At 34.2% G+C, this 14,564-nt stretch overlaps 1 long non-coding RNA gene and 1 pseudogene across 1 annotated transcript; both read left to right on the top strand.

The window, feature by feature from the left end:
* Positions 1–414: 414 nt before the first annotated feature.
* On the top strand, positions 415–6,352 carry LOC132037038 (uncharacterized). The gene is made up of 3 exons (XR_009409738.1): positions 415–580; positions 699–814; positions 6,219–6,352. It is a non-coding gene; the product is annotated as an uncharacterized LOC132037038 (long non-coding RNA).
* A 1,782-nt stretch (positions 6,353–8,134) lies between these two features.
* The window catches only part of LOC132036468 (putative late blight resistance protein homolog R1A-3), a 49,895-nt pseudogene continuing 43,465 nt past the window's right edge, over positions 8,135–14,564 (top strand).

Below are 14,564 nucleotides of genomic sequence, written 5' to 3'. Positions count from 1 at the left end.
AGGGCTTTTTTTTCGGGGCATGATGTATAAAAGGGCCCCATGAAAAAACTATAAATAAAAACCCCCGGTTTAGCTTTTCGGATCTAAAACATTGTATTAAAATTTATATTAAAGTTTTCTCTCTCTCACTCACTCTCTTCTAATTTTGGTCCGGTTGTCCGTTTAACTTCGTTCAACCATATTCGATATAGCATTGAAATATACATATATATATATATATATATATATATATATATATATATATATATATATATATATATATATATATATATATATATATATCTAGCTCAAATCCATAACATAAACGATCCGCATATACATTCCTCATTAATCGAAATAGATTAAAGTATCCACATATCCTATACCTCATTTACAAATTCAACTTATTACCTAATTTCAGGGTAAACAAAACCTTGTTTGAGGATGGAGGAGAAACACCCAGAGGAAATCTCATGTATACTTCCTCGTCTAGTTCACTATGTAAAAAAGCGTTATTTACATCCAATTGATGCAATAACCAGTGCTTCTTGATTGCAATGCTTAAAATGCAACGAATTGTGGTCATCTTAATCACAGGCGAGTAAGTTCCATTATAATTGATACCTTCGTTTTGTATATCCCCCCTCACTACTAAGCGTTCCTTTAATCTTTCGAAAGTACCATCTGGTCGCAATTTTACCTTGTACACCCACTTGCAGGGCATTGGTTTCTTACCAGGAGGCAAAGTGAAAATCTCCCAAGTGCAATTGGATTCAAGTGCTTCAAGTTCCTTTTGCATAGCTAATTGCCAACCTGGGTGGTTAACTGCTTGATGGTAAGAAAAAAGGTTCTTTTATTTGAGAAATATAATTAAAAATATGTTGATTGGAAGAACTTAACTCTAAAGAGGCAAAAGAAAATATAAGAACAGGGGGGGTTAGAAGTTATGATTGTAGAAGCAGTATTGCAAATATAATCTGAAAGGTAGCGAGGCTTAACCTTAGGTCTGGTGGATCTGCGCTCCTCTTGTGCTGCTGGTAACACGTCATTGTTAGGAAAAATAGAAGTAGTAGGAGAACAATTGATAAATTTCTAATGCTGAAAAATGGGAGAAACACGGTGCTGGGAAGAGGTGGAAGGGGAAGGAATAGTAGGAGCAATATTTTGAGGAGAGGAAATGGGATAAAAAGGGTCAGGGGGAGTTGTTTCTGAGGGAATAGGACTATCTGAGGAAGGAATAGAACAGGAAGGAAATAGTTTAGATAGAGGTAAAGAGTGAGCAAATGGAAAAATTAGCTCATGAAATTTCACATTTCTAGTGACAAAGACTTGTTTTGTTTGTAAATTCAGAATTTTGTACCCTTTTTTTCCAAAAAGGTACCCAAGAAAAACTCCAGGAATAGCTCTTGGAGCAAGTTTGTCCCTATTAGCTAATAGAGTAGAAGCAAAGCATAAACATCCAAAAGGTTTGAGAGTAGAGTAGTTAGGAATTTTGTTGAACAGAACCTGATGAGGTGTTTTGTAACCCAAAACTTTAGAAGGAAAAATATTGATTAAATGAGTAGCTGTAAGTAAACTCTCTCACCAGTATTTAGTAGGTAGGTGTGATTGAAAAAGTATAGCCCTACAAACTTCAAGCAAATGCTTGTGTTTTCTTTCAGCTACCCCATTTTGTTGTGGGGTAGCAAAACAAGTTGTTTGATGAATGATCCCTTGAGAACTGAAAAATTCTGAACTGAAGTTCCCAGTACCTAGTTCATAAGCATTATCAGACTTGATAATTTTTAGTTTTTGAGAAAACTGTCTCTCAATGTAGGCTAGAAAAGATTTGATAATAGGGAATGCATTTGATTTGGTAGATAAAAGATATGTCCAAGTAGCTCTTGAAAAATCATCCACAATTGTTAAGAAGTATCTTTCTGCTTTGGAAGTGGTGATTTTGTAAGGCCCCCAAGTATCAATGTGTAAAAGTCCAAAGCAATGTTTCGAAGAGATTGAGCTAGGTTGAAAAGGTAGTTTAGCTTGTCTTGCCATGGGGAAAACCTCACAAGGAAAATGATGCTTTTTGTCTAAAATAGAGATAGATGAAATATTTTTCTTAGCATCATAAGGTATATGCCCTAATCTCAAATGCCATAATGTAACGTTAATCAGAAATTGAAGAAACAAAGCTCTTTTTATTCATTTGATCAAACCTTGACAAAGGTGGAGTCTGAATAGACTCAGGTACAAGACATAAAGATTGAAACTTAGGAATCTCTTTCTTAGACTTGACACCAGACTTAGGCAAAAAAGGAAAAGACTTATAACTAGGAAATGTAGCAGAATTGAAAATATTTGATGTGTTATCCTTCAGCACATAGAGTCCTGCAGCACATATACCAAACTTCTGGTCAATCCTCAGTGTGGTAGGGTCCTATAAAAAACAACCATGTTTAGTGAAAAGAATTCCAAGATCTGTCTACTCATAGAATTGAGTAACATAGAGTAGATTATGTTTAAAAAAGGGAACAAATAGTACATTTACGTAATCTGATAGTAGGTGATAACGCAACACTGCCTATGTAATTCACCTTAACTTTATATGAATTTGGTAGCCTAACATACATGGGTGTGGGAAGTTGTTTGATGTCACTAAGAAGAGTTTTGTCATAAGTCATGTGCTGAGTAGCTCCAGTATCTATTATCCATTGATTTTGAGAAAAGCATGTAAAAGAATTTGAGAAAAGGCTTAAGGATATAGCTATACCAGCCATGTTAGCAAACATTTCTGCATTGGAACTGGAACCACCTGTATGAATAGATTGAAACATAGTAACCGAGTTATCACATTGTTCTTTTGTGAATCCCTGTGAGTTGACAAGAGTGGACATGGTATTTGCTGAAACTGGTGGAGTGTGCTGATTTGTTTCACATGTTTCTACTGCATTTGCTTTTGGTCCATTGAAGTTTTGCTTTCCTTTTGTGAATTTGAAATCATTAGGATACCCTTGTAACCTGTAATATTGCTCCCTGACATGGTTAGTTCTTTTGCGTAAAAGTGCAAAAAAGTGAGTTTTTTCCAGTTGAAAACTGTGCATTTCCTCTATACCCATTGTTGTTCCTATTTTCTCCCATTCTTCTTGGAGCATTATTCTGGGATGAATGATTGAAACCGGTAAAGGAATTGAAAACACTAGGACTGATATTGCTTGATGTGTTGAAAGCTACTAATTCAGTTGTCACATTATTGCCTGACTTTACTTCCCTCTACGACTCATCATGCAAAATAATAGAATAGGCTTGGTTTGTGGAAGGTAATGGTTTCATCATGAGTATGTTTGCTCGCAGTAGGCTTGATTAAGTCCCATTAGAAATTGTATGAGTTTCATGTCCTCATTTATTTTTAGATTGTGCGTCTTAGCTCCACACTTGCACTCACAAATACAAATCATAAAAGTGTTTAGTACCTTTAACTGACCCTAGATCCTCTTAAGTTTAGTGTAGTATTGTCACAGCCCAACTGGAGGGCCATGACGGGCACCCGGTGCTAACCCACCTGGACACCTCTTAGTGTACTTTCCCATTCACATCTAGGTGAGCCACATAACTTATTCATAATTTCTATACATCAATACTACTAATCTCATTAGGCAACAACACATTTATACCATCATCAATAACTATGCCCATATCCATATACACAAGCCGACGAGGCTAATAAAACGATATACAAAATGTAAGCTGACAAGGCTAAAAGACATCTAACCATACACAACTGTCTACGAGCCTCTAAGAAGAGTATGTAACATCATATAGACGGGACAGGATCCCGCCATGCCCATATGAATGTACACAAAAGAATAATACCAATGTACCGTAGCTCCGGATGAAATGGAGCTCCTCTATGCACTCTCTGAACAAGCAGTCTATGGGTCAAGTCTACCTCCCTATCCACCTGCGGGCATGACGCAGCGTCCACAAACAAAAGGACGTCAGTACGAATAATGTACTGAGTATGTAAAGCATAATCAACATCGTAGTAGGAGCATAAGAAATAGCATAAGATAGAAGAATCAGGAGGTAATAGAGTCATTTGTACCTCTACTGGCCATCATCATATTTACTTACTTGTCTTTCATAGGGACCTTCCATTTCTAATGTTTACTCATGTACATCTACATATATATTAGTATTATGCCTAACCATGAAGGTTTGGTGTTTCATGTACCCGGCCATCACAAGGCTTGGTGTTATACATACCTGGCCCTACCAAAGCTCAGGGTTATCCGTACCCAATTGTAGAGGTGTGCACGCGATAAGTATCATACCCGACCATATACTCTCGGTATTACATAATAGTCATACATACTTAGACACATATACATAAGAGTCCATAAGTATCATCAACATCATTACCATCATCACTTTCGTTACATCTATCCTTCGAGAACCAACTATCATATTAAGGAGGTAATAAAATCGTGAAAGTATCGAGGATCTTGAGCTTTAGTAACTTTAGAGATAGAGTCATTTAGAAGACATTATAGAACTCATGAAAGGGTATATAGCAAAGGAATCATGCCTTAATGAAAGAAGGGTTAGCTTACATACCTCGTCGTCTTTTTAATTACTTAATGTTCCCCGTCGAAGCTTGGAGAATCTACATATAGAAGGATTCATGCCACGATTAAGCCTTAATGATTACTCTTAAATTCAAACTAGAATAATTCATGATCTAATGAAAATTGGGCAGCATTTCCCCTATTTCGTCAACTTCCACCATATTACAAAACAACTCCCAAACAACCACAATAACATCCACAATATCATAATCAAGTAATCACATTCCATTAAGCCTTCAAAATTCATTCTCATGCTCAACTTATACTGACAACTTCTCCCCCATTCTTAGCACATTTTCATACAATGCTTCCTCATCACTATTACTACCTTCCATAACAAGATTATACCCATGTCATACTAAGAATCATGACTCAAGTTAGCATACTACTCATAAACATCATAAAAGTTAAATTTAGACCTCATTATCTACTTTCTTCTTCTACCCAAGTTGCTCAACAACCAAACATTCATGATAACATGAAATAAGCATGAAAACTAACCTTTTATCTCAAGGGAATGAGCTTTGGAGAAGCTATCAACTCATGTGAAAACCCTAGCTTCAATACCCAAGAATCTCTTGTAGTCTACTAACCCTAGCAAGACTTCTAACACATGGGTACCTTGATTCTTGCCTCTTCATCTTTGTTTTCTCTTGGGTTTGAGTGTAATATGCTTGGAGAAGGGTTTGGAGCTCTCAAGACTTGTGGAAATATGAAAAATGAAATAAAAGACCAAGGCCATCTATTTATACAAAAAAATAAAAATCTGCCCGATGGACTTATACGGACCACTTATACGGTCTGTATAATATTATACGATCCGTATAAGTGGACCGTATAACACCACCATGGAAAATTCCCTTTCTGTAAAGGTCATGTTATACGGACCCCCCTTATACGGACCGTATAAGTGGCCGTATAACTCACAGTTATACGAAACTTTCTCTCGTTGATTCGTTTGACTTCCAATCCTCGTGGAACCTTCTTGGCACTTACATAACACTTCATTAACCATACAATAGGACGTATAGCATCCCCTCAAGACATTTCCAAATAAATATTAGCTCAATCATAGCGAAAACCTTTGCGAACACGACTTACATTCCACTTCCTTCAACAAACTAAATTTCGCATATTCATATGACTTCAAAATCTTATAGCATGCACTTTAAGCTATCTAATACTTTCCTTATTCTTGTAAGGATTTCATAATCACCTTAAGCACACACTAGCCTATTCACAAGGCAACAAGTTCGGAATTTTCGAGGTGTAACAAGTATGTTGCAACATCATTGTTTCCTTTGTCAATGTTGTTGAGGTCTCTTTGCAGCTGGAAAAGCTTGGATCCATTAGGCTGTCTATACCTTTCCTCTAGTTTTGCCCAGAGTTCAGCTGCAGTTTGAGAGTATATGACACTTTCTGAAACGTCTTTGCTTAAAGAGTTGAGAAGCCAAGCAATCACCATGTCATTACACCTCTTCCACTGTGCATACAAAGGTGATTCTTCTGTTGGTGCTTCAGTTTTTGCATTTATGAAGTCAAGTATATTTTTGGCTGAAAGAGAGATTAGGAGTCCTCTCTTCCAATTTCCATAACTTGTTCCATCAAAAGTAACATTTATGAGATTCATTCCAGGTGAATCAGATGCTGTCAAGTGATAAGGATGAGTAGAAGCTACTGCTTCCTTGGCAGTAGTCCCAGATTCAGAAACTGTGTTGTTTGTCATTTTTGCAGATGAAGAAGAGAAAGAAAACTTGAAATCTGGGAGATGAAGGAAAAAGATAGAATACGAACCCTTCTAGTTGTGCCCTGATACCATGAAGGAATACATAGAAAAATGAAGACTAGAAGAGATTGTATGGAGAAATTTCTGAAATTATATTTCTTCTTCAATGCCAATCAATGGCCACTGTACATACAATATATAGAATTGTAAACTAAGGACTAGGGACTGAAATTAAAATAAAATAAATTTGCTCAGTACCTACAGCTGTCTAACAAAAAATGTGCACCTATATTCCTTCTAGAATAAGAATCTAATTTCTACTATGTAAATATCTGTGCATGTATACTTATGTGTATTTGCAAAGGAAAAAAAAACTTGGGCTAATGCTGACTTTGGCGAACTGGGCCTCTCAAGTGTCTGATTGTTGAGGCCCAAAATAGAACTTCACCAAGAAAATAACCCAATCAGCTCAAAATAGACATCTGCTCTTTATTGCTTCATATCAGACTTTGTCTTCTTTGTTGAGCAATTTGCTTCACTGGAAACAAAATTAAAGACCAGTGCATTTGAAGGGCACTCCGCACAAAAAAATGATTAGGTTCTAGGGATGGGCTTGGATTGGAAATTGTTGGGCCCGAGTATAATGTGTGTAACAATGTACAATATCTTTTTGTAAAAGTTCGTTAAACCGAAGAACCGAAAAACCGGGACCCCATAACCGAATACCGAAGTTCTAGAAAAATAAAACCGAAACCGAACCGAAAAACTGAAATTGAAGAACCGAATTAGTTTGGTTCGGTCCGGTTTTCGGTTCTTCGGCATTTATGCCCAACCCTAACACACAGCTCACCTTCAATGACAAAAAGGTTATACTTTCTTATTTAAAAATGATTTAACCCTAAATTTTTAATTTTACCATCAATGAAATGCTTGATAGTCATATTAATATCTATGATTTATTTTAAACCACAAATTTCAAAAAAAATAAAAATAAATCATTTTTCATTAAATTCCTTATCTAGTCAAATATCACATATAAGTTGAGACGGAGGGAGTACTAAATAATAAAATATGATAGTATATTTTAAATATACTAAGAGATAAACCAGTAAGACGACAATCAACGTAATGTAATAGCTCTTAGTTTTTTTTCCATCTCGTTGTTAATAGAAAATTTAAAGATGGAACAAGAAAGATGAAAGGAAGACTTCGTCTTAATAATTGAGTCGAGTCCTCCTGCTCAACTACAGTTAGAAGTAATTAAAGAGTATTATGTCGATCATTGTAGAGGTTAAGGGTGAAGCTGAGAATGACATTTTTCTATATTTAGTATAATCATTATTTAAAAAAAAAAAAGAATTGACGACGGACAAATTCTATAGCTAAATAGCAAAATTCATCGCTAATCTGTCAGCTATAAGCAATTTAGCGAGCGTTAGCGATGAAATTAGTAGGTAATTCCAATTTTGTCGATAGTGAATTTTAAAAATCTTCTCTTTATTATTAAATTTCACATCCGCTAGAATGGCGTCACATAAATTGCGGAGGGAGCAAAGACACAACAATTAAAACGAAGCGGTAGTAAATATAAAAATAAAATATTCCATTTAATGACAAGGCAAAAACGCATCAACTTAATGTAACAGGTCTTGCTTTTTTACATGTGGATGTTATGGAAAAGGTATATAAGGACGAAGAAAAATTAAAGAAAGACTTGGTGTTAATAATTGAGTGGAGTCAACACGGTCATTGGCTATATATTGGCATAATATACGCATCTTCAGTCCACTCTTAGGTCAATTACTCTTATACTTAAGTTGATCGATCGACTTCACTACTCTTCCAAAAATGGCAGATATAGCAGTGAATTTTCTAGTGGAGAACTTGATGCAATTATTGCGAGACAACGCTGAGCTACTTATTTGTGTAAAAGGTGAAGCTGAGAATCTGCTTACAGATCTAAAAGAATTCAATGCTTTCCTAAAGCAAGCTGCAAAAAGCCGCAGTGAAAATGAAGTTCTGAAGGAATTAGTGAAGAAGATTAGAACTGTAGTCAACGCTGCTGAAGATGCAATTGATAAGCTTGTGATCGAAGCTAAACTTCACGAGGACAAAGGTGTTAAAATTTACTTTTATGATTTAGTAGAATATTTACTTTTGTTCATAGTCGAGGAATTTGATACGAGGGTGTTTGACTAGGCATGAAATCTAGGAAATAATGGCTAAAAATCATTTTCTTCCCTCAACTTTACTTTAAAAATTAAAATCCCTTCAACTTAACAATAGTCATTTTACATTTTACCTTTACATTATCAACTTGTCTTTTACACTTTTACTTCTTAAAATCATGATTTTTTTATTTTTTTATTTTTATCTTTGTAGCAATTTTCCTATAAAAAAAATAAATATTACTTTCGACACAGAAAAAAAAGTGAGAAATACTAGTTAAGTATATAACTTAATTCCGTCCTATAATGAAATAAATGAAAGAAAAAGAATTTATTTTTATTAATAATAATAATCAAAACTCTGATATCTATTTATACAAGTAAAAATAACTTTATAAATATCTTTCAATATAGGTAATACAAAATAATTAATGAAAATAGAGGTATATTCTATAATAAATTCATAAAAGATTATCTATTTATATTATAAATGAAATTTAAATTATTCCATTAATGACAATCAAAACTCGTTTATATATTGACAATAGAGAATAAGAGAGAAGTGAATATATATATATATATATATATTAAAATATCAATCATAAAAGTAACATTAGATTTTGTGATAAATTCATAAAAGGATTATTATAATATGAATTTAAATAAAAGTCTATAAATTCCTAGGTTAAAAAATAGTAATAATTTTATATAATATAAAAAGGTTTTATATAGATGGAGTATTGAAAATGGCAAGGGTAAAATAGATATTTCATAGGATAAACGGGAGAGAAAGTCTATTGTTAATAGTTGAGGAGGAGTTTGATTTTTAAAGCAAAGTTGGGATAAATGAAGACTTTTGAAACTTGTGATCTAAAACAACAGCAATAACAACAGACCATAAAAATTTATGTGGTTAGAAATTATTTCATTAACGGTAAAAGGATAAATTTAAAGTTAAATTGCTAATAAATATAGAAAAATATCATTTTTTAGGACTGACTAAAAAGAAAAGACTGAGGTATCTTTCTTTTATTTTACTCCCTCTGTCCATATTTATTTGTTTATGTTTGACTTGACATATTCCGTCAGAAGCAATTAATAATCCCAGGATAACTTATCCTGGAATTTGTTATTCCAGGATTAGTTATTCCACCCTCTCACGGGGATAAAATAACACTACAATCTCGGATAACTAATCCCAGGATTAGTTACACCACCATTTTATCCTAATCAAACGTGGGGTTAAAATCATCTCAAATATAATCGCGATATTATTTATCCTTATTCCTTGTACCAAACGACCCCTAAGTGATAAATCTTGTCTTGATTTTACAAATTGAATAAGTAAAAATGAATATTTATTTTTAGGACAGTGGATAAGTTAAACTAGACGGAGGGAGTATTCTTTTTAATTATCTAAAAATAGTGATGTAGCCTTTTATTTAAAATGCAAGAAACAATGTAATTAATCATGGCAATGAGTTTTTTTTTTTTTTTTTTAACATTCTCCATCTGCTTTTTTCCTTAATTTCTTCAATTTGATTCCATAACAGGGGTAGTAAAGTTTGGGGACTTTGCTCATTATAAAAGAGTGAGGGATGTGGCTGAGGAAATCAGAGGTATTAGAGAAAGAGTTAAGAAAATACGTCGGGATAATGCACATGGCCTGCAAGCCCTTCAAGATGAAGATCCTTTTGCCGTGGAAGACAGAAAGGTGCGGATTCATTCATTCATAATCAAAATTTTAGTTTGTTTGATTTTTTGCTTGCTTCCGTTTAGCTTTTCTATGTTCTAAGTTAATTTTGTTACTGGAGTACCTTTTTAAGTGACAAATGATGTCAGTGAACTGGTGTGTTTGGTACGGAGGATTTTTTTTTTTTTAAAAGAAAATAAGTGAGTTTCTTTACTTATAAATTATTTTAGTGTTTAGTAAGTAAGTAAAAAAATACCATCTCAAAAGCATTTATATGTAATCTACCAAAACTCTATACAGAATGTGTGGGAGTGGGTGTTCAGGGGTGGGGATTGGGAGCGTTAGGTGGGTGGGGAGGAGACAATGAACTTAGCAGGCGTTTGGCCATAAAATATGAAATCATGATTTCATATTTTGATTTCAAATCAGCGTTTGTTTATGCAATTTGCACAAAATTTCAACTTCAACTTCATATCATGATTTCAAATCCCAAATTCTCCGAAAGATATAATTTGGGATTCCAATCATGATTTCAATTTTTTTTTAAATGTAAAACTTGATCCATAAGTTTATATTTTGTAAAAAAATATTCATAAGTTGGTAGATATATTTACCAACCACTTGTATCAAATGTTAAAAGATCGGCAAGTTGGTAGTATATTTATAACAATTTTACTCTTACCAATCATTTACTAACTGTCCATACCATGTGGGGATTATATTAAAGAGTAGTTACACTACAACTCATGTGATGTTATATTTTTTAGAAAGACCTAGTAGCGTATTAAAATTTGTTATGAATTATGATTTGCTCATTTGACAACATTGTATAAGAATTGGGAAAGTTTTGATGGTTTTTACAACTTGTGGGGGTTTTTATGTCTATGGAAAAAAAATACAACTTAAGAAACCCAAATTGCATATTCATACAAAACTTCAACTTCAAATTATTATGATTTCAAATCACTAATTTCATATCATAATTTCAAATCATATCCAAACAGCTCCTTAGAATGTCCGTATGAAACTTGTTTTCTCTACTTCCATTAAGGAAGTCAATCCTCATTTTAAAGGAACTTATTTTTCCAAAAAAACTATTTTTAAAACATTTTGACCAATCAAATATGGGAAAATTGTGACCAAACATACCCAACGCGTCAATCATTTTTCTTTTAGTTTCCCATCGGGTGTTCGGTACCCGCATTGGAGCCCGACTAAATTGGGATTCGCGCCTTATAGGGGCCATGCGGATGAAGCTAAGGATTTTTTCATACTCAAGACTCAAACCCGAAACCTCTGGATAAGGAAGAAGCAGTCCCATCCGCTCACCACATACTTTAGTGGTCAACACGTCAATCATATTTCAGAAGAAGTGTTATATATTTCTTTTAGGGAAAAAGCTCAAATATGCTATCGAACTATCAGAAAAGGCTCATTCATGTCACTCGTTAATAGTTGGGCTCAAAAATGCCACCGCCGTCACCATTTTGGGTCATATATGCCATTACTTACTAACAAAATTCTACTACTACCAGATTTTGCTATGTGGTATTATTTAAACCCTTCATTTTACGAGTGGCATATATGAGCCATTTCGTAATTCAGTGGCATATGTTGCGTCCAAACGCACACGCAAGTGTACGTGGTCGTACAAGTAATATAGTGATTTTAGAAATCGAATGTCGAACCCACAGGGAGTTATGATTAACCGTCAACTAAATTAAACTATCCTAATTATCTATACAAGAGATGAAATTCGAAGATTGTGATTATAAACTAATTGAAGATAAAAGATACAATTTGTGAACTTCAACAAAGAAAGAGCGGGTTTTTATATTATCGATGAGATGAATGTTCCGGGGGTTGCGGTTGGTTCACCAATCCTGTTGAGTTTTCGAACTATTTCCTTTAATCGAATTGTCGGTGATTGCTAATTTACCGGATTACTAACTCGTAGTATTCTCCCGAACTCTTGCTACTTTATTCAAAGCAGTTCACCGCCTATATTCTATGGAATTGACTTGTTAAGAACGCAATTCGTTTATGGTATTTAATTGAACGCGATTTTAGGTATATTCCTATCCCTGGCCACAAATCTAGCCCGACTATAGGGATAATCGGATCACGCCCTGCTTTAATCCTTCTCTAATCTAACAACGTCTTTCCCCAAGTGTGTATTAGATAGTCGATAGAACCTAGCTGTCGTCAAACAATCAAGCAATTATGAACGAATTAAAAAGCAATCAAACTCAACAACTCGTATTAAGATAAGAAATAATCACCAAACATCAATAATCATGGTTTTTTACCACAACCTTAGAACGAGAAGTTTAGCTCGCGTAGACATGGAGGAAAAGCAACAAATCATTCAAGAAAATATACAAACTAGTAATAAGGAGAAGAAAAGATAAAACTCGATAATCTCCGCACTCCACGGCGGCTCCTACTCTCTACAGGTCAAAAGTCACGTATTCAAGGTAAAACGGCTATTTATAAGCTAGGGCAAATATGAGATAAGTGGGCCCCAATCCGTCTAAATAGGACAAGCGCGCCCGCTTGTGCTTTGGTCGTCGTCGCATGGCCATCGCGACCGTGTCTGCATCGCCGCGCTTTCACGCCGACGAAAGCACAACATGTACGAGAATCGAAGGGGTATTTTGTGCGGTTGGATGTGCGGCGCGTGCCGCGCGTACGAGACCACTTCGGTGGTCGATTTTGCCTTGAAGTGTTGGAACCCATCGCAACATTCAATCGTCGTACATAGCCTCGGAATCACTCAAAAGCTGCCCGAATACCCTTCGTTGGTCCTTGTTGTACCTATTCATATAAACATACCAACATAAGCTTATATACAACAATTCACATTCAAAACTGCGATGAAAGTGATAAGAAGTAAAGTGTAAATGACACTAAATCTAGATATTTGTGCCAAATATCAGCATATTTGAGCCTTTTCCCAATTCCTATATAAATCTCCATCTTTTCTAATTTTATGTAACAAGCTTTTAAGGACAAGTTTGTCCCTTATACTAATAACATTATTATTTTACATGAAAAAATTATATACTCTCTTATTTAGTTATATTATGAATCTAATCTTATTCTACATAATTCACAATTTTCACGTACTTTATGACTCTTTAAAAAGATCTAAAAAACCATAAAGTTCGTTTAAGAAAAAAAAAAAAAGAGACGGGTTTAAAGAGAGTACACTAATGAGGTGAGATGGTATGAAAAATACATATGAGTGTGATAAATTTGAGCCTTCTGCTGGCCACTATTAACACCCCAAATTTGACTCATATGTAACTCTCCATACTCATCTACACCTCATTAGTGTATTCTCTTTTAAATCTGTTTCTTTTTTTTCTTAAATAAATTCTATTTGTTTTTTTTTTTTTTTTTGAAGTTTTTCTAAAGAGCCATAAAGTACGTCAAAATTGTGCAGGATGTAGAATAAGATTAGATTCATAATCCAATTAAATAAGAGATCATAGTTTTTCCATGTAAAATAATAATTTTATTAGTATAAGGGATAAACTTGTCCTTATAAGCTTGTTACATAAAATTCGAAAAGATGGAGATTTATATAGGAATTGGGAAAAGGCTCAAAATATGTCAATGAACTATGAAATGCTCATATATGCCACTCGTAAAATTAAGGGTTTAGATAATGCCATGTGGCAAAATCCGGTAATAGTAGAGTTTCGTTAGTGAGTAATGGCATATATGACCCGAAATGGTAACGGCGGTGGTATTTTTGAGGCCAACTATTAACGAGTGGCATGAATGAACCTTTTCTGATAGTTCGATGGCATATTTGAGCCTTTTCCCTTTCTTTTATATATACAATTATACTAAACACGACAGTGTATTCTGGTTTTAGTCATTTGATGGAAATAAATTTCGTCGAAAACGTAGACACTTAGATTTTTCTTGATTTTAAGCTTCGTATAAATATGTTTTGGGACGGTTTGAGATTTCCAGAAAGTCTACTTCAATCCCTTTATTAGATTATATATGTGTTAACTTGGCCCCCAAATTACTTAAGATGTGAATATGTTTTCTTTAATTTTTTCTAATTTCATTTAATTACATAGGGGTAAGGGAAGGGGATTATAATGTGGGGATTTGAACCCTCACCGATAAGGTGAAAGCTCATATAGCCAACCATTTGAGCTACTAGATCCTCGTGAAATATGTTTTCATTTGTAGCTACGAGCCTAGGGGTGGGCATAGTTTGGGCCAACCCGAAATCCGAATTTTTTGGATATTTGGATTATGGATTGGACTTTAGATTTTTTTTTTTTTTTTTTAATTTTTTGCATTTCGGGTTGGATATCGGTTTTAGTACTTGATTTTTGGATACCGAACCTTTGAAATTTTTATACATT

The sequence above is a fragment of the Lycium ferocissimum genome, chromosome 11 (genome assembly GCF_029784015.1).
Source record: "Lycium ferocissimum isolate CSIRO_LF1 chromosome 11, AGI_CSIRO_Lferr_CH_V1, whole genome shotgun sequence".
In the NCBI taxonomy this organism is placed as follows: domain Eukaryota; kingdom Viridiplantae; phylum Streptophyta; class Magnoliopsida; order Solanales; family Solanaceae; genus Lycium; species Lycium ferocissimum.
Note: the sequence above shows the minus strand (reverse complement) of the source record. Positions and strands in the feature narration are given on the sequence as shown.